Genomic DNA, 19,679 nt, shown 5'->3' on the forward strand with positions numbered 1-19,679 from the left:
CGATACCGATCTGTCTCGCACTCACTTGCCGTAAGTGACACCCTGGTAATACCACTCTGTCCAACATACGATCTCTGAAGACACGTGCGTGACCACGTGACTTCCGAGATCGTCATCGTATACCAGACAGAGCGGTATTACCCGGGTGTCACTTACGGCAAGTGGCATACGATGACAATCTCAGAAGTCACGTGGTCACGCCGGGCGTGACCACGCACATATCTATTGGAAGATAATGGTACATTGACTGGCTAAATCTCCCAATAAATACCAAAAATGTGTAGCTCTAATATAAAAAAGGTGCATGTGATACCAGAATAGTGACACTCAAAATGCTAGAAATCACTTGAAAACAGATAATAATGTGATTGATAACCATCAGCAAAATGAATCATGAAAATATTGTTACATGAAAAAAACAGTCCTCAGATGTGAATGAACCAATGAAAGAGTGGAAAAAATGTGCTCAAAAAGAGATGAAAAATGCAAATTAGTCCCAATAGAATCCAATGGAGCAATCCTTATGTATCACCCGTGAAGAAAAATATATGGTGAACTGCTTACCAGACCCTTATGGTCTTCAGAGAATATAGATAACCACAGATGACTTGTATCATAGGCAAAGGATCAAAGGAATTCATCAGGAACACACGTCTCATATTAAAGGCACCAAGATCCAATGATGGTCATGATGGGAAGTTCTCATGAGAATATAGCCCATGTGTGGGCAAAGGAGAAAAAGAAGGGGCACATAGCGTGATACCGTTTAAAAATAATATGCTGTTTATTAAAAAGGTTGCACTTACTAGACATAAAAAGCAAATCGGCATACATCGGCATGTATCATAGGCAAAGACAAGGCTGCGGCGTCCCGCAGATGCAATGGAGACTCAGACCGAATGTAGGGGGCGTGGCTGAGTCACATCTGGAACCACCCGTCTAGTTTCGTCATAGATTGACGTCTTCCGGGGCGTGGCTCCAGACACAACTAGCACGCCCTTAAATCCCCCATAGAGACAAAGTAGCTGAAGCCGGTCTCCCAGCAATCACACTTAAGGGCGGAAGTGCACCGGTGTAAAGGTGAGCAAAACTAAGGGCGGACATGAAATCATATCCGGACTTTAAAAAATATATAATAAGCAAACAAAGTACAATAGCACTCTTAAGAGATTAAACCAATAAATGTAGATTATCGCATCTTGTAATGGACAATCATAAAGAATATATAATTACATTTATGGAAGGACTATATGTTGAAAAGGAATTCCATCTAGCCCAGACAGAACACCCCATCTAGTGGCAAAAAAGTATATAGATGATGATTAATATATACTCAATATAAGAAAAAGAAAAAAGTTTTCCCAATTGTATGCTCATTTACAGAGGGGCACCCCCTATTACATCACATGTATATATATGTATACTCCATAATACTTCATGTAAAATATAAAAAATTTGTTATAAAAAAGAGAATCGTAATATGCCAAAAAAAATGACATGTCAACAATAATTAATCAGCAATTGTTAATGAAGCAATTGATATCCCACTCCATGTTTAACCCATGGGGAACATACGTTTTCAAAAAATAGATCCACCGTGTTTCAATATGAGAAATCTCTCTTTTGACATTAGAACTCCTCCAATGAGGTACAAATTTGTCAATAGCGACAAAAAAAAAGTACCTTGTGGATTTTTTTGGCGACATTGGTCATAATGCTTAGACACACTATATGGCCTGGAAAACCCATTTTAATATTCCCCACGTGTTCCCCCAAACGTATCTGCATAGTCCTCATAGTGCGGCCGACGTACTGTTTGCCGCACTTGCACGGAAGCATATACACAACATTTTTGGAGGAACACGTGATGAATGAATTGATGGTATATTCATTCCCCGTTTTTTCTGACTGAAATTTTTCAATTCGTCTGCCCTTGAATGTATTTAGAGCACAGATGTTACATCTGCGACATGGGAAGAATCCCTTCAATTCAGGGAAGAAAATTGTTCCTGGGGATCCATGTATAACATTTTTGGCTATTGTGTGTCGGAGAGATACTGCACCTCTAAAGATGACCTTAGGGTGGCTTGGTAACACCGGACCTAAAACACGATCATTCTTAATAACCGGCCAGTGCTTTTTTATTATGTTTTTTTATGGCATAGTGTTGTGTTGAAAAAGAGGTGACAAATTAATTTTTAAAGGAATCGGGTTTTTGATTTTCCCTCACCTTGGGTACTAATAAAGCTGATCTATCCACATTAGCCACCTCTCTAATGGCGTTGTCTAAACGGTCATGGTTGTATCCTTTGTCAAGAAACCTAGATTTTAAATCTGAGGCCTGTGACAGGAAATCTCCAAGGTTAGTACAGTTCCGGCTTAATTGCAGGAACTGTCCCTTCGGGACCGCCCTCAACCAGGCCTCATGATGACAGCTGTCCATAAAAATAAAGCCGTTACGATCGGTCTTTCTGAAGTGTGTAGTGGCTATCAACCGATCCCCACATGCCATCAAATTTAAATCCAAGAAGGTGATCTGGGATGTACTACTGGAACAATCCAGTTTAATCCCTCTATCATTTATATTGAGATCTGCATGAAAGAATCGAGGGAAACCTGATCACCATCCCATAGGAGGAGGATGTCAACTTATTTTGTGGCGGGCGGTCCCTAAAGATGACATCCTCCTCCCACCTGGCCTTGAAGAGGTTTGCCAGACTTGGAGCAAATTTGGCTCCCATCGCGACACCGCGATCTTGTAAATAATAAGTGTTATACCAGAAAAAATGATGAGTTATGGCAAACCTCAAAACATCCAAAATGAAGGACCTTTGTTCCCCTTCCAATGAATTCTCTAAATCCAAATAATAATTAACTGCTTCCAGTCCTAGTTGATGGGAAATGATGGTGTACAGTGATATTACGTCAGCTGTAGCCATAATGTACCCATCTTTCCAGGTAATTCCCTGCAAGATGTTTTAAAACATGAGTTGTATCTTTAAGATACAATGGAATCTTGAGAACAAGAGGCTGCAAAAACTAATTTTCCGATGCGGGAACACAGGGAATCTATCCCACTGATAATGGGCTGCCCTGGGGGTTTAACAGGGTTTTTGTGGACTTTAGGAAGAAAGTATATTATTGGTAAATGCGGAGCTAGGGGGATAAGATATGCTTTCTCTTTTGTTTAAAATAACACTCCTTAGAGGCTTTCTCCACAAGTAGTTGGAGTTACTTTTTGTAAGTGCTAGTGGGATTACCCTTTAAAATTTTATAAGTGTCCCTATCTCCTAGGATATTGCACATTTCCAGATTGTAGTCGGTCTTGTCCATGACGACAATACCTCCCCCCTTATCCGCGGGGCGGATGACGATGTCTTTCTGGTCAACTAATTTTTTTAAGCCAATATGTAAAGCATCGTTGTTGGGCGGTCTGGTGATTCTAAGTTTGTCTATGTCATCAAGGACAAGATCCCTAAAAACCTGTACCGAGGGGGAAACCTTAGTAGAGGGATTGAACAGAGGCATTGGTTAGGGATGTGTGCGAGAATCTTTTTTCACTCTTGATGAGAGTGCAGGTAGGATTAGAAATAATATATCGTTGAATATTGAGTTTTCTGATATATTTGTGCACATCCATTAATGCGTCGAACTTATTCAACGACTTGGGGGGGGGGGCAAATTTTAGTCCACGGTTAAGGACTAACTGTTCTTCCTGGGAGAAGACAATTTTAGATAGATTGAAAATACCCACATCTTTTACATCCGCCTTCTTTTTTGCCCTCACACACCTCCCCCCTCTGGTCCCTCTCTTTGTTCTAGATTTCGTTTGTTTTTTTGATTGCCCCTGGGAAAAACCCTCGGATGGTGCTGACCATCTTGTTGTTTTGCCGCAGGGGAAATCGGGAATGTTGAGGGGAGTTCCACCAGGTTTGATCATCCCTTTGGTATTGATCCCTCTCTTGATTCCACCGCTGATTGGAGGTGTCATATGGGTGGCGGGTGATAATTCTATTATCTGAAGGGGAATCCCACCCGCCCTCATCAAGAGGGGCATACCTATTATATGTGGAAACACCTTCCCCACGGACGGGAGTATAGTTAGCATTTTGGTAAACCCTATTCTGGGAGGAAGAGGGACCTGAAGCTGATCCCCCAAAATTGTTACGATTATTAGTGTTAAAGGTGGAATTCTGAGTTTTGTTTTCTCCCTTTTTCCACTGGGGTGCTCTGTTTTCAGGAGGGTAGGGGTTCCCCCCCATCCTTCCCATATCCCGTTGTGGGGGTCTTGGGGGTACTCCAGATGGAATTTCCATAGGTTCCCCCTGGACATGGTTATTTTCTGGAGAATTGTCAGTTTTAGCTGTATTTTTTTATAATCGGTAATATCTTGATTATGGTTGTGAAGGGGGAGAGATTGGCTTTACTAATCATAATTCATTGGCACCTTCCCCATTGTCGAAATTTGTATAGAAAAGGAGAGGGGGTTTCCCGATCTGTCACAAAGAACAGAAGTGGAACCAAAGGGGATTTAAATGTGCCACCGATACAATAACTTTTTCCAGATTCAGTCCGTATTTAAAATTTCATAAAAAGTTTTTTATTTCATATGTATTAAAAACAGACGAACATACATATTTCTTAAAATTTTATAAACATGCATTGTACAAAGAATAGAGTACTTAAACTTCGACAACCCCACAATGGGACTGTAAATCTATGAAAATACAAATAGTTGCTGGAGCTACGCGTTTCACTAAAAGTGCTTCCTCAGGCTCCAGCTGTTTCAAGATATTCTTAATATATATGGGAGATCATTAAATTAGACTCGATCGGTTCAATCACATTGTACGGTGTATGTATATTTGTGCAGATAAATATCGGCAAGAGAAAAAGCGATCAGCTCCACCATAGGAAAGCCGTTAGTTAACATGGATTTGGAATAATTATCAAAAATAAAAAGAGGTGATCTGTTTCCATTTCAATATACAGGTGCATGGAATAAATGCCAACACAGGTATATATAGAGCAGGACGCGTAAAGGCGTTGGAAAAAAGTCCTACAAGGCACTAGAAGGTTTGAAGGTTCAGGGAAAACAGGAACCCATCCCATATAAATGTGTATCCAATAGTGCTTCAGAGGGATAAAGCCATCCCATTCCCAGATAGTATTAGATATAGTCGGTATTAGAAAGGATATTTCCAGGTTCGTTTCCCCTCCGCAAGCCAGACCACATAAGGATTGCTCTGTTGGATTCTATTGGGACTAATTTGCATTTTCCATCTCTTTTTGAGCACATTTTTTCCACTCTTTCATTGGTTCATTCACATCTGAGGACTGTTTTTTTCATGTAACAATATTTTCATGATTTATTTTGCTGATGGTTATCAATCACATTATTATCGGTTTTCAAGTGATTTCAAGCACTATTCTTGTATCACATGCACCTTTTTTATATTAGTGCTACACATTTTTGGTATTGATAGTTTGGACTATTTTCTATGGGTCTGTGTTAGCAGCTTTTTTATATCATTACTCTATTCACATTTTATTTAGCGCAGAAATATTTTTGATTTATAAATCTCCCAATAGTACTAAGGACTGCAAAAAAAAAAACTGACAGGAGTTGTAACTGCCCCCCGAATCTATCAAAACAAATGAAAAAAAATGGCTAGAGATGCACTTTACCACTTAAGGACCAGAAGGTTTTACCCCCTTAATGACTAAGCCATTTTTTGCAATTTGACACTGCGCAAATTTAACTGGTAATTGCGCGGTCATGCAATACTGTACCCAAACGAAATGTATGTCCTTTTTTCCCATGAATAGAGCTTACTTTTGGTGGTATTTGATCACTACAGGGATTTTTTTTTTTTTTGTGATCTAAAACAAAAAAGCTCAAAAGTTTTTGAAAAGATGTGTTCTGCTTTTTCTTATAAAAAATATCCAATAAACTCAAATTTTGTCATACATTTGTCATACATTTACATGTCTTTGGTAAAAACAGATCTCAATAGGCATGTATTTATTGGTTTGCGCAAAAGTTATTAGTTACTAGGATTGCTTTTACATGAAAGCCGACTGCAGGCTGAAAAAAAAAAAAACTATACCAAGATGATGCCTAAACATGCAGGCATCATCCCGGTATAACCACTCAAAGTCCAGCGACGTACCAGTATGTTGCTGGTCCTTGTTGGGCATATATTTTAATGTTCTTTTCCCAAATCACCTTTCATGACAGCACCTGGAGAGAGCGCACCTCAACCCAATAACTTCACTTATTGTTTCCTCCGCCATGGTGGAAGCACTGCAGGGAACCATTTAGAGGGGCTGCATGCTCTCTCCAGGTGGAGAAAGGGTAGGCTTACCTCCCTAGGTTTCTTTTTCTTTTTAGTTGAATGATCATCCCAGCACCTCTCTGGGTGTAATGAAGGGGGGTGTTCCTGTGCCTCTGATCCTTCCAGCTCAGGGGAGCAGTGCCTCACTGGGACTAGCCTGTGTGCCCTGGAACCGCGGGTTATGTGCTGGTAGACAGTCCTGGCCAGCGAGTGATGTTGTCCAGTAGGCAGGACTTCCGGTGGGGGCGTATCAGCATTGGTTCTGACCGCTGGATCGCAAGGGTCAGTGGGCGGGCCGAAGGTCGGTGCTTTCGCTTCCGGTCCCCCGAGCGTGGGGACGCTGGGAAGTGTTGATTTAAGGCACAGGTGGTTCTGCTCATTCCGCTGCGCACTCTGCATGAAATAAAGGAGAGAGCGTAGCATCAGTGGAAGCAGGCCCTGCAAGCAACGGCCAGGCCCAGGTAAGAGGGGTACAGTGGTTCCTCTTTCTTTACTGTTGGCCTTATTTGTTGTGTCTTTTTCTTGTACTGCCTCCAGTGGGAGCCTGCTCTGCGAGTGTTGTGATAAACTGTTCTCAGCCTTACAGTTTAAGCAAGGACTCTGTCTCTTGATGTTGGCTGGTTTACTGCACAGGGGGGCTACTTTCTTCTGTGAGGTGTTTGTATCTGTTCACTTTGGGGCTTTTAGTTCCAGCTGTTAGGCGATTGGTGGCCTTTCTTGTTTGGTTCAAGGTTAAAGCCACAGTTAAATCTAAGGGATCTCCCTCATTTTCAAGAAAGTGTCCTGGCAAGAACCCCCTCAGAGATTCATGGCCAAAACCACTGTGCAAAACCTGCATAGCAGACCTTGTCAAAGAGGAATCTTCACAGCAATGTAAAGATTTGCTTTTATCCATGAAAAAGTTAACGAATGCTTTAAGCTCAGTCCGTTCCCTACTAGTCAAAGTTCCAGAAACACAGACAGACTCCCAGCAAAATACTTTATCTAGCTCCTTGACATTCACCTCACTCGGCAGAAGCGAGCGACTCAGAGGGAGAAAGGGCAATTATCCTTCTTTCCCCCAAGGATACAGATGAGTAGGAAGAAGAAGACATTAGTAGAACATCCAGGTACAAGTTATCTTTATAGGAAGTAGGTTGTCCTCCCAGAGGGGCAGGGGAAGAGGTGGGGTGCTTTTCAGACCCCAGGATCAATCAGCCAAAAGCAAATAACAGCCACCTCCCGGTGGGAGCAAGGTTATAGGTTTTCCTCCCACAATGGGAGCAAATAACTTCAAGTCCCTTCGTCAGGAACATTGTCACCTGGGTTTACAATCTGGAGTTCTCAGAAACGCCCCCTAGCAGGTTTTATGTCACCCCTCTCCCAAGGGACAAAGAAAAAGATTCCGCGATGATGTCCCTTTAACAGGAGCTGATGAGGCAGGAAGTTGTAATTCAAGTCCCTAAGGGACAGGAAGGTCGGGCTTCTATTCACACGTCTTTTTTTTTTAAAGAAACCCTCTGGCAAATATCGGATGATCCTAAACCTAAAGATTCTAAATAAATCAATACTGTAAAAACACTTACGGATAGACACAATCTACTCGGTGGCAAAGCTTCTGTCCCCAGGGTGTTTTTTTTTTTTTTATTCCATAAAGTTTTATTGAGAAAAAAATAAACATATTATAAAACAGAAATGGTAAACATTAGTTATGTAAAATAACATAGAAGTTACTTTATAAGTAACACTTCTTATTACAATATATGTACAAAAAGCAAATATACATCACAGCTCTGATAATATACAGTCGGGTCCATAAATATTGGGACATCGACACAATTCTAATCTTTTTGGCTCTATACACCACCACAATGGATTTGAAATGAAACAAACAAGATGTGCTTTAACTGCAGACTTCAAGCTTTAATTTGAGGGTATTTACATCCAAATCAGGTGAAATGTGTAGGAATTACAACAGTTTGTATATGTACCTCCCACCTTTTAAGGGACCAAAAGTAATGGGACAATTGGCTGCTCAGCTGTTCCATGGCCAGGTGTGTGTTATTCCCTCGTTATCCCATTTAGAAGGAGCAGATAAAAGGTCCAGAGTTCATTTCAAGTGTGCTATTTGCATTTGGAATCTGTTGCTGTCAACTCTTAATTATGAGATCCAAAGAGCTGTCACTATCAGTGAAGCAAGCCATCATTAGGCTGGAAAAAAAAAAAAACCCATCAGAGAGATAGCAAAAACATTAGGTGTGGCCAAATCAACTGTTTGGAACATCCTTAAAAAGAAAGAACACACTGGTGAGCGCAGCAACACCAAAAGACCCGGAAGACCACGGAAAACTACTTTCGTGGATGAACGAAGAATTCTTTCACTGGTGAAGAAAACACCCTTCACAACAGTTGGCCAGATCAACAACACTCTCCAGGAGGCAGATGTATGTGTGTCCAAGTCAACAATCAAGAGAAGACTTCACCAGAGTGAATACAGAGGGTTCACCACAAGATGTAAACCATTGGTGAGCCTCAAAAAAGGGAAGGCCAGATTAGAGTTTGCAAAACAACATCTAAAAAAGCCTTCACAGTTCTGGAACAACATCCTATGGACAGATGAGACCAAGATCAACTTGTACCAGAGTGATGGGAATAGAAGAGTATGGAGAAGGAAAGGAACTGCTCATGATCCAAAGCATACCACCTCATCAGTGAAGCATGGTGGTGGTGGTGTCATTGCGTGGGCATGTATGGCTGCCAATGGAACTGGTTCTCTTGTATTTATTGATGATGTGACTGCTGACAAAAGCAGCAGGATGAATTCTGAAGTGTTTCAGGCAATATTATCTGCTCCTATTCAGCCAAATGCTTCAGAACTCATTGGATGGCGCTTCACAGTGCAGATGGACAATGACCTGAAGCATACTGCGAAAGCAACCAAAGAGTTTTTTAAGAGAAAGAAGTGGAATTTTATGCAATGGCCAAGTCAATCACTTGACCTGAATCCGATTGAGCATGTATTTCACTTGCTGAAGACAAAACTGAAGGGAAAATGCCCCAAGAACAAGCAAGAACTGAAGACATTTGCAGTAGAGGCCTGGCAGAGCATCGCCAGGGATGAAACCCAGAGTCTGGTGATGGCTATGCATTCCTAAAGGGCTGTAATTGACTGCAAAGGATTTGCAACCAAGTATTAAAGTTTGATTTATGATTGATAATCTGTCCCATTACTTTTGGTCCCTTAAATAGTGGGAGGCACATATACAAACTGTTGTAATTCCTACACCGTTCACCTGATTTGGCTGTAAATACCCTCAACTTAAAGCTGAAAGTCTGCAGTTAAAGCACATCTTGTTTTTTTCATTTAAAATCCATTGTGGTGGTGTATAGAACCAAAAAGATTAGAATTGTCCCAATATTTATGGACCTGACTGTAGATGAAGGATAAACAACAATGGGGGGGGGGGGTTGGGGGGTGGTTGAAGGGTGTGGGAAGTCAGAGTATCCACAGAATAGCCCTCCGAATGATCATCTAGTAATTTACGAACGGTCATGGAGGTGAAGTCTTAAGGAGTCGTCATTGTAATAACGTCTTAGGCGATTTAATAAACGTATGTTGAATTCCCAGTGTTTCTAGGTGGGCATTATTGTTAGAAGGATGAATATATGTTACTATGAGACCTCAGCGCTCTAGCCTGTGTGAGGTGAGTTATAGATCATATTATGGGTCTCCCCGCACAGCCCTGGTGTAGGGGTGGGATGACTCTTCACTGTGGTGTATTAGCAGATAGGTCGAAGTATATGTCCTGTCTGGTCCATTAGATTAAGAAATAGAGCCCTCAATGAGGGTTTGGGGTATTACATGTACCCATTAGGTCAGAGTACTGTTTCGTCGTTTGGAAACTGAGTCCAGCATGCCCATGTATCATAGAATTTCTCCATAGAGAAAACCTCTTGGCCCGGGTGATTTAAACCACGGGTGTTGAGGGAAACAATCTTAACAGCCATTTCAGCAGGAGGCAGAGATCAATAGGAAGAGGCATAGACCGCTTTTCTGGTGAGCTGTAATGGGTTGGAAACAGTGTGGACTTTCATTCAATCCATATAAGATGACTGAAGTGACATATTTGTTGTACAGAGTAGAGTTATGGTAATCTGCGTTTGCCAAATGAGTAAAGAGCCGGCAACAGGTAACATAGTTGAAACTTGAGCGTGAGCTGGGATCTGGCATCTTCCCAAGGAAAAAAAGAGAACGAACACGAAGAAATAAAGGGTCTTAAAAAGAAAAGATCCTTGTGAGGACCAGTAGCAACTGGGCTGCCAACTTGACTGGGGAAGCAAATGCGGGGTTCCAGTAACAGAGTTAGCAGTTCCAGAAAATTGAAGTTTGCTGTGGATTATGGTGGTGTTGTGTGGCCCATTCTGGTTTGCTGCTTGGAGTGGAATTTGCAAGAAACCTTGCGCCATTCCAACTTAGTGTTGGAGATGGGACGCATAGTATCTTGCGGAGGTTGTTCAGGGGATGATATGCCAGGTTTTGAGTAGGCAAACCCCTTCTGCTATGGTGTTGACAATTGTTGTGGATCCATCCCTGGTGACTTTCAGTGTCGCCAGATATTTCCGCTGATAGGAAATGTCATGGTTGCGAAGGGATTTGATGATAGAAACCAGGTTTTTGCATTGTTGTAGCGTGTGCGCAGAGAGGTCTGGAAGTATTTGTAATGTGGCGGCTTGTTCTGGTAGTTGGTCTCTCTTGTGGAATGTGGATAGTATGCGTTCCTTCGCTTGGAATAAATGGATTTGCATTAACACATCTCTAGGAATCTCCTGAGGAAGGAAGGTTTGGGAACTCTGTGGATTCTATCAATAGTAAGATCTTCAGACGTCAAGGAAGAAACAACTGCTTTAAACAAATTGCATACATAATGGGGTAGCTGTGATGATTGCATTGCTTCTGGTATGACTCTGATTTTTAAGTTGTTACGATGTGAGCGGTCTTCTAAGTCTGCCATCTTGGACATCTTGTCAGGTGTGAGCATCTACCATTGTATTATAGGATGTTATACAGGTACTCCTATAATCTTCTGTGGCAAACATCGCCACTTACAGAGTATTCTGTCAGGAATGATTGTCCAACTGTATTATGTGTGTATTGTATTTGTAAACGTAATCCGTGCAGTACCTGTAGGATTTTGTATTGTGTTAGCTGCTGGCTCATGAATGTGTATTGGAAACCCCTGCTGCCCCTCTGTGGAGACCCCGTATAAGTATCTTGCTTTTGTTAGCTGCTGGCTCATGAATGTGTATTGGAAACCCCTGCTGCCCCTCTGTGGAGACCCTGTATAAGTATCTTGTTTTAAATATAAGTCCTGTGAATAAAAGAGTTAGTTGACCTCCAAGCCATGTGTCGTTTGGTTATTGGAGGGTTGGGAATATCATACGCTACCAGGGTTATTGTATGCTGGGCCTGACTACCAGGGGAGATATCGTGGATAATACTGCTACTCCGCTACATCTTCCAAATGGCTCACCCTATTACCCAGCTCCTGGACCTCTTCAGAACATTTACACAGGCATGTAAGCATGTCAGCCTGAAGTGATGATCGTAGGGACAGCAGCATGTCCTTAAGGGCAGTGTCAGACAGTGGCTGACCTGAGGTTGGAAATGATGCAGAGGGATCTGAGTGGACATTTGCAGGATGAAGCTGTAAATCTGGTGCATTGACCTTCGTGATGGTCTCAGTAACTCTGCTGTGGCAGAGTCTCTCCTGGGTCTCGACTTAGCTAGACTCCTGGAGCAGGTTGAAGAGGAAGGAGAGCAGCTGTCCTCCTCATTGCTGCTTGTCTGGTCTGCAGTAGGGCCCTGACATGTATAGGAGTCAGCCACCAGATGTCCGGTGTCCACCTCCACAGGACGTCCCCCTCCTCCATCTTGTTTGAGCCTTCTCGGCAATGTCGGGAAGAAACTCGATAGTTTCTGAAGGAAGGGAGAGTGCTTGCATTGCCGAGTCATCTCGATCCGGTGCGGGAGGTTCTCGGGACACTACCGATTGCTGTATTCCCAGAGAGCTGCGGGAGCTACTGAATAATGAGGCCATCTTAAGGAGCGGTCGCCACGCCCCCCACGAGGGGCTGAGTTTTGTGGAGCCAGTCATATCCAGGGTCACCCTAAGGATGACAGAGTTCATTGTCATTGAAATGTATGAACTGCAAGATTTGGTCATATCTTCTAGTCCGGGCAATGGCAGCAAAGAATATGGGCATATGATAACTTGGGTCAGTGGACCAATGTGACCACAACTCGCACTTTTTAGTAATGCCCATGATGAGGGATAGGCCCAGAAAGGTTCTAAATTGGGAAAGTGATAGGTTTCCATGCAAATTCTCTGGCATGGGTAAAATTTGGGTTTGCAGCGACAAATTGATGGACATATAAATTGCTTTGGTCCACAATTGATCTGTACAGATCTTCAGTGAAAAACAGCTCATAAATACCAATAAAATCTGCTGTTTCCACCTGTATTCTGGGTTGGCCAGCGAATGGAGGAAGTACGGGCACTGCAGAAGTGGTGAGCTCCCTATCAGGATTTGCAAGCACATCAGGAAGGACACTATGGGCTCTACGGGCCTGTCTTTAAATTCTTGCTGGCTGCGGGAGACTACTTGTGCTAGCCAACGCACCAGCTTTAACTGCACTTATGGGACTCGCCACGTCATCAAGTGTTACTTCAGTGCTGGTTGGTCTACGACCAGTAACTACTAGGCACTGGTGCTCGTCAGTTAATCTGAAGGTTGAGCGGCAGAAGTACTGACACTGCTGCATATGAGAACCATGCGATTGTTGCACCTCAGCAACCTGAAAATGGGGTCGGGTACGCCTGACCTTAGCAGGGACCCCTAATCCATCGTCAGAGCTATCTGTCAGGGTGCTACTGCTCTCTACAGGTTCTAATAATGAGCCTGATTCTGACAGTGAGGCTTCCCGATCGCTCTAATCTGTCATGCTCAGCATCATGTAGGCCTCTTCACTAGTGTACCTCTGTTTGGACATTTTGGCCAATACATTTATAGGTACCTTGTGAGACTCACAGGTAAAAAAGCACCTGGTTGTCAGGGACTGTTTGAAACGCTACCAAACAATGCCTCAGGCCTGACTCTGCTAAAGCTGCGTGTTTGTGTGCTGTGTATGAGGAGTGAAAGTGATCTAAAGATACTGCACTTCTTGGGGGCTGGGCGGAGGGACTAAACGCAGGTACTGGCAGGTGTCAGGGCTGATCCTGCTAACACTGTGTTTTGAGAACCCTATACTATACTATTGGGGACGCTAGTATAGTTCTAATCTGTTTAAAGATGTTGATCCGTTCAGACACTGTACTAGTAATGGAGGTGTTCAGTGTGTGTTACTGGCAATCAAAGGGTTAAAGTTTATTACTGGCAGGCAATCTGACGCTATCCTGGATTGACACTGACGTCACCCATGACACTAATACAGTGATCAGAAAAAAGATCTGTAGACTGTACTAATGAAACTGTGGCAAGGCAGTGAAGAGATTAACTGGGGTGATCAGGGGGTTCAAACTTTATAAGGGAATATATGGCAGGTACCCTATCTGGGACTGTTGCTGACAGAAGTAACCAGTGACACTAATGCAGTGATCAGTAAAATATCTGTATACTGTATATAGTTACACTTTGACAGGGAGTGGAAGGGTTAATTGGGGGGGGGGCAGGGAGTGGAAGGGTTAATTGGGGGGGGGGCGATCAATGGGTTAAATGTAACTAACTGTGTACTGGTGTCAGTGTAGTGCTTTTACTCACTGTCTGATGCTCTCTTCTTTCACTCTGGAACCGAAAAGGGCTCCGGGAGAGGAGGTTGCATCTTTTCCTGTGCTTGTGTTTACATTACACATGCACAGGACGTTCTGGGATTAGTCAGAACCTATCAGCAGGTCCAGGCTATAAGTCATTGGCCTGGACTTGTAGATTGATCGGTTCTGGAACTAATCTGATCACCGCTGGGTTGGTGTGCTCACCTGCCACTACCCGTGGGCGCAAGCGACGTACCGGTACGTCAGTTCGCGCACCGTGCCACCTTGTCGCAGTAAATCTGCGGCAGGTGGTCAGCAACAGGTTAAGGTTATGTTCTTCGTCTATGGTGGCCAGATAAGGCAAAATATAAACTCATGGGCTAAAAGATTATGCAGGCTTATTGGGAAAAAAAAATGAACAGATTCACCCATCTACACAAGCGAGGTGGATGGAGGCATCCTCCAAACTGTGGCATTGTATTCTGATAACGTCACTCCTCTGCCTCTGCTGTCAAAATAAACGACTCAAGCAGCTGCTCAACAGAAGTTGATCGTTAGATTGGCTTCTGTCAAATGGGGACAGCTGTTGATTGAAATTTATCCAGTCCCTGCTGAACCAGCTAACTTTTGCTACATCTAGGGCCAGCTAAAGGCACAGCCCTACCAGTGTGCACAATATTTTGGTCCCAGTAAGCATATCTGTAGCATGCACAATTGTATATATGTTAACTTGGCTGTAAATACAGTTGTAATGAGAGACATTTTTCATATGACAATTTGCCTGTTAAGCAATTGTAACAACACCCAACAAGGAGCTTTTGATGTGCTGCGCCTGCAGTGGTGAAAGCAGCAGGTAATAAGTAGAACTTGCTTAGTCACAGTTTTATTGACTATGCTAGTAGGACAAAGTTTTTCCTAGGCTTGGTCATTTTAGATAAGCAACAGTTCAGTGTTTCTGATTTGTCAGTTTGGTTACTCATTAAAATCAACAATTTGACTGAGTTTGTACCCACTAGTGTGGTGCAGTTTAATTATTACCTGCTAATGTGTTACATGTTTGCCATACTAATTATATGTATGCTTTCCTTGCAGTGCCTTATGCTTTTTTTTTTTTTTTTTTTTGGTTAAATAAAAAAGAGTGTTTTTTGTTTGGAATTCTGAATTTGTGTGACATCAAAATAAAGAAATTAATTGATCTCACAGGTGTTTTATATAGTTACATAGCTGGTTAAAAAAATACAGGAAGAAGGAAAATCAGCGCTTGATTTCTGGGAATGGTGGACCACAGAAAAAAACGTGCAGATAAAATAAATGTAGTATGTAGAATATGAAGAATAAATCACAGATAATAATCATAAAAATCAAATAAATAGTGGTATGGTAGAACTAACCATCATAAATAGTGAGGGTAATAATATATATATATATATATATATATATATATATATATATATATATATATATATATATATAAAACAATCCTTAATAAAAAATATAATAAAATAGCAGTGCAAAATGTGCAAAATCCCACAATGAGTGCTGAAGTGCTAATGACACAATAAAATGATCAATGGACAAAATTATCATAAACAATGAGGATAATAGAAATGTAGATATGAATTAATAATATAACAATGTGGATATACTTAAATCAATCCTTCTTATTATAATAAAAAGCAGTGCAAATATACACAAAGAGTGCTGAAGTGCTGATGAAGTGATCAGTGAATAAATACTGATAATGAAAGTGCTAATAGTGCTACAGACGCAAACAAAATATTAGCTATAAACAGGAAAAAGGCTGTAATAAGCTAGCAGTGAATAAACAGATAAGACACAATGTATGTGCAAGTAGGCACTATAAATAATGAAAATCAAAGTGCAAATAGTGCTAAATAGTGCAAAATGATAATAACCAGCAGGAATTGCTGTAAAGTGCCTACAATGGGTTAACACAGAAACCAAAAGTCCAAATGCAAATAAGCAATGTGCCCAAAATAAAGTGCTAATTCAGAACAAGTGGTTTTAATGAAAGTTCATTGGTGATTCAGTGACTTTACTAAAAAACACTTCCGGTGACAACAATTTGCGATTTTTCGTGAGCTTTGTATCCCAAATCAAGTGCAATGGCCGCTCACCTCCATTAACACTCAAAAGAGCGTTTTGCTGTAGTAAATCACCATAGGGGACCACAAGATATTCTCAAATGATGCAGAGGCTTATGGATATGGAGGGATCCTCAACTGGACAGTGCCAAATGGATGTTGCATTTCTTTCTATAGGATGGTTATGGGTCAGCTTTCTGGCAGATATGGATCAACGTTCTGGCAGATTCCTAGGACACTCACTCATTTTTCAGTGTCCATGCTTGTTGAACTTGTATGTAAACTCTAGCAATTCATTTCTCTTTTCTCTTCCTTTTGGTCTGTATTTGATGGTTGCTTGGAGGCAATCGGACCCCTGAAGGACTAAACAATTCCTGCTGGTTATTATCATTTTGCACTATTTGCACTTTCATTTTTATTATTTATAGTGCCTACTTGCACATACATTGTGTCTCATCTGTTTATTCACTGCTAGCTTATTACAGCCTTTTTGCTGTTTATAGCTAATAGTTTTTTGCGTCTGTAGCAATATTAGCACTTTCATCATCAGTATTTATTCACTGATCACTTTATCAGCACTTCAGCACTCTTTGTGTATATTTGCACAATTTGCACTGCTTTTTATTATAAGAAGAAGTTGTTATATATATATATATATATATATATATATATTTTTATTATTATTATCCTCACTATTTTTGATCGTTATTTACCATACCATTATTTATTTGATTTTTATGATTATGATCTGTGATTTATTCTTCATGTTCTACATACTACATTTATTTTATCTCCACAGTTTTTTCTGTGGTCCACCATTCCCAGAAATCAAGCGCTGATTTCCCTTCTTGTATCTTTTTGAGTATGTTGTGACACTTCTGAATCAGCTGCTGATTTCGGTGTTCCACCAATACTCCATTATTTCACCTTTTATTCTTCACATTTACCTCAGTGGTAGCGCATTGGTTCCCCTCCTCTTTTTTCTGGTTAAAAAAACACCATCTAGTTCAACCAACAGAGAAAAATAATACACAAATAGAAAACTTCCATATACACTATGCAGTACCTACAGTTTATCCAGAGGAAGGCAAAAAAAAACAAACCATATAGCATGATCCAATTTGCTCCAGTGAGGGAAAAAATAATTCATAGTCCTCCAAGAGGCAATCAGTTTTTCCCAGGATTAACTTTAGCTATAAATATTAGTATCCAGTTATATTATGTGCATTTCAAAAATGATCTGGCCTTTCTTAAAACAATCTACTGAGCTGGCCAGAACCAGCTTTTGATGGAGTCTATTCCACATTTTCTGTTTTGTTCTTTTATGGACACAGCGCTCCATATTCAGAATCAGTTATATCGCCCCCTACAGGAGTAGGACACTAGGCAGAAAAAAGATTTTGCTACGACTATGGGCAGTCCTAGCTGGTATACATTCACCTCTCTGCTATAGGCCTTCTGTTTTTTTTTTCTGTCTTGTCAGGAGTAAGGACCAAATTCCCTGCTGGGATCTTTGGTCCTGGCATTTTTTTCATGCTTTTTTTTTCTGTGGGATCTATAATTACCTTCCGGACTGGGGGACGGGCTGGATAGCTTGATCCAGGGGTTCCCCCCAGTCTGGCCAGCCACCGCACACAGACCAGAGCTCCGTGTTGGGTCGGCCGCGACATAGCCCCTCTGGACGGGGGCTGGCCTGCGAGTTAAATGCCTTGAGAGGTCGCATACGACTGTGTCTTGGCCAAAGTCGCAGCGTTCCTCCTGGCCAACAGCCCCCCATTTCGGTAGTGAGGAGGTTCTGTCTGGAGTGGTGCCTGCCTGGTTCCTGGTATTGTGAGTACATGTCTCCCCTCTCCCCCCTGGATGTGATTTGGGGTGAACGCAGGAACCCCCCCCCCCCCGGGACCGTCGAACCTGCGGGTTCCCCGCCTTCCCCCCAGACACCCCCTTTATGTTGGTGGCCCCTAAGTGGTTCTTCTTTGTACACACACCCCCCCTCTCTGTGGTAGCGCGATGGGCTGGCAGGTGTTTGAGGCTGGTGTACTGCTATGTACCTGTGGAGGGCGCAGGTGGGAATGTCGCCAGCGGAATATTTTTTCCTGGCTGGGGTGGGAGCTGGCTGTTATGGTGGTCCTGTGCCCGGACCCCCCCCCCCCTCCTTTACGGATGTGGCCTGGGCTCCAGGGTTCCCTCCTGGGTCCCTGGGAGACTCGTGAACACCACATAAGGCAGCCATTTTGCCGTAGTCGGTGCCATTTCTATTGGGGGTTTGTGTGATTCTCTATGACCGGTGGCAAACGTTTGTGTAGTCCTGTGGACATTTTTGGTTGGTCTGGCGTGCATTAAGAGCAGCCACCATGACCGTGGAGACTCTGGGCAGCGAATATGGCTGTGGGGCTCCTCCTTTTCCCCTGGTGCTGTCTCCTGGGTTTCCTTTTTCCCTGGACACCGCACATGGATACAGGCTATCTCTGGTGTAGACCAGTGCTACTCTGGTGGAGTAGTGAGTACTGGTGGGGTCCCTCCCTCTGCTGCAGGTTGTGGGGTGCTCTGCTTTCGGGTGCCCCTGTGGTGATTCGGTGGGTGAGTCCCCTAGTGGTACTTGATGCTTTTTGCTGGTGGGTTCCCTCTTTGCCTCAGAGTCTCAGAAGCATGTTTCCCCACCTGACCCCATCTCAGAGGCAGCAGGTCCCTTGAGGTTATAGCCCTCCATTAATGCACGGACGGTGGTCCTGGTGTCCTTTGTTTCCCGGGTGGAGGTGGCCTTTGGGCAGCAGGGTAGCAAAAAGCACCCCATGCCCTCCCTTGCCTCATCTGTCACGCCAGATCCTGAATCTGGCTAGGCCGCCGTTGACGTGAACCACTCTGCGGGACCTGTAGCCATGCTCCCTGATCTATCAGATAGCGAGTATGATTCCTCCATTCCTGTAGCTGCGCATGAGAAGGCGCTGGTTGATGCACTGATTACATCTGTCCCCTTTGGAACCCAAAAGCCTTGCGTGGCACAGGTGTTACCTTATTCATCTTAAACACACTTTGTGGTGAGGTAACCCTTTCAAGAGTCACTCCTCAAGAAGTGGACTGTCCCACCAGTGGTGGACTCCCGTCTCCATATTGAACAAGATGACCATGATTCTGGTAGAAGAATCTCCGGCCTTTGAAGGATTCAGCTGCCAAAAAGGCGGAGTCTGCGGCTCGCAATATGTTCACTATTGCTGGTTCAGCACTTAGGCCGGTCCTGGCCATTGCCCTGGTGTCACAAACACTGAGTGGGCAAAACTTGTGCCATGATCTGGGGACTGAGCAGATTCCTCCTGCTTTTGCTGAGTTGGTGGACCAATTAGTCCAGGGGCTGCAGTTTGTCTGAAATGCCTCTTTGGACTGGGCGCGGGTCCCTTGATTTTTAAGCTATCTGTTTTGGCAGTGGTGCTTAGGCGTGTTTTGTGGCTTAA

General features: G+C 42.8%; 1 protein-coding gene across 1 annotated transcript in view; it reads left to right on the plus strand.

The window, feature by feature from the left end:
• The window catches only part of ALDH16A1 (aldehyde dehydrogenase 16 family member A1), a 316,675-nt gene that overhangs the window by 263,528 nt on the left and 33,468 nt on the right, over positions 1 to 19,679 (plus strand). The window lies entirely within an intron of this gene.

Source organism: Pelophylax lessonae, assembly GCF_965119305.1.
Source record: "Pelophylax lessonae genome assembly, chromosome: 12".
Classification (NCBI taxonomy): domain Eukaryota; kingdom Metazoa; phylum Chordata; class Amphibia; order Anura; family Ranidae; genus Pelophylax; species Pelophylax lessonae.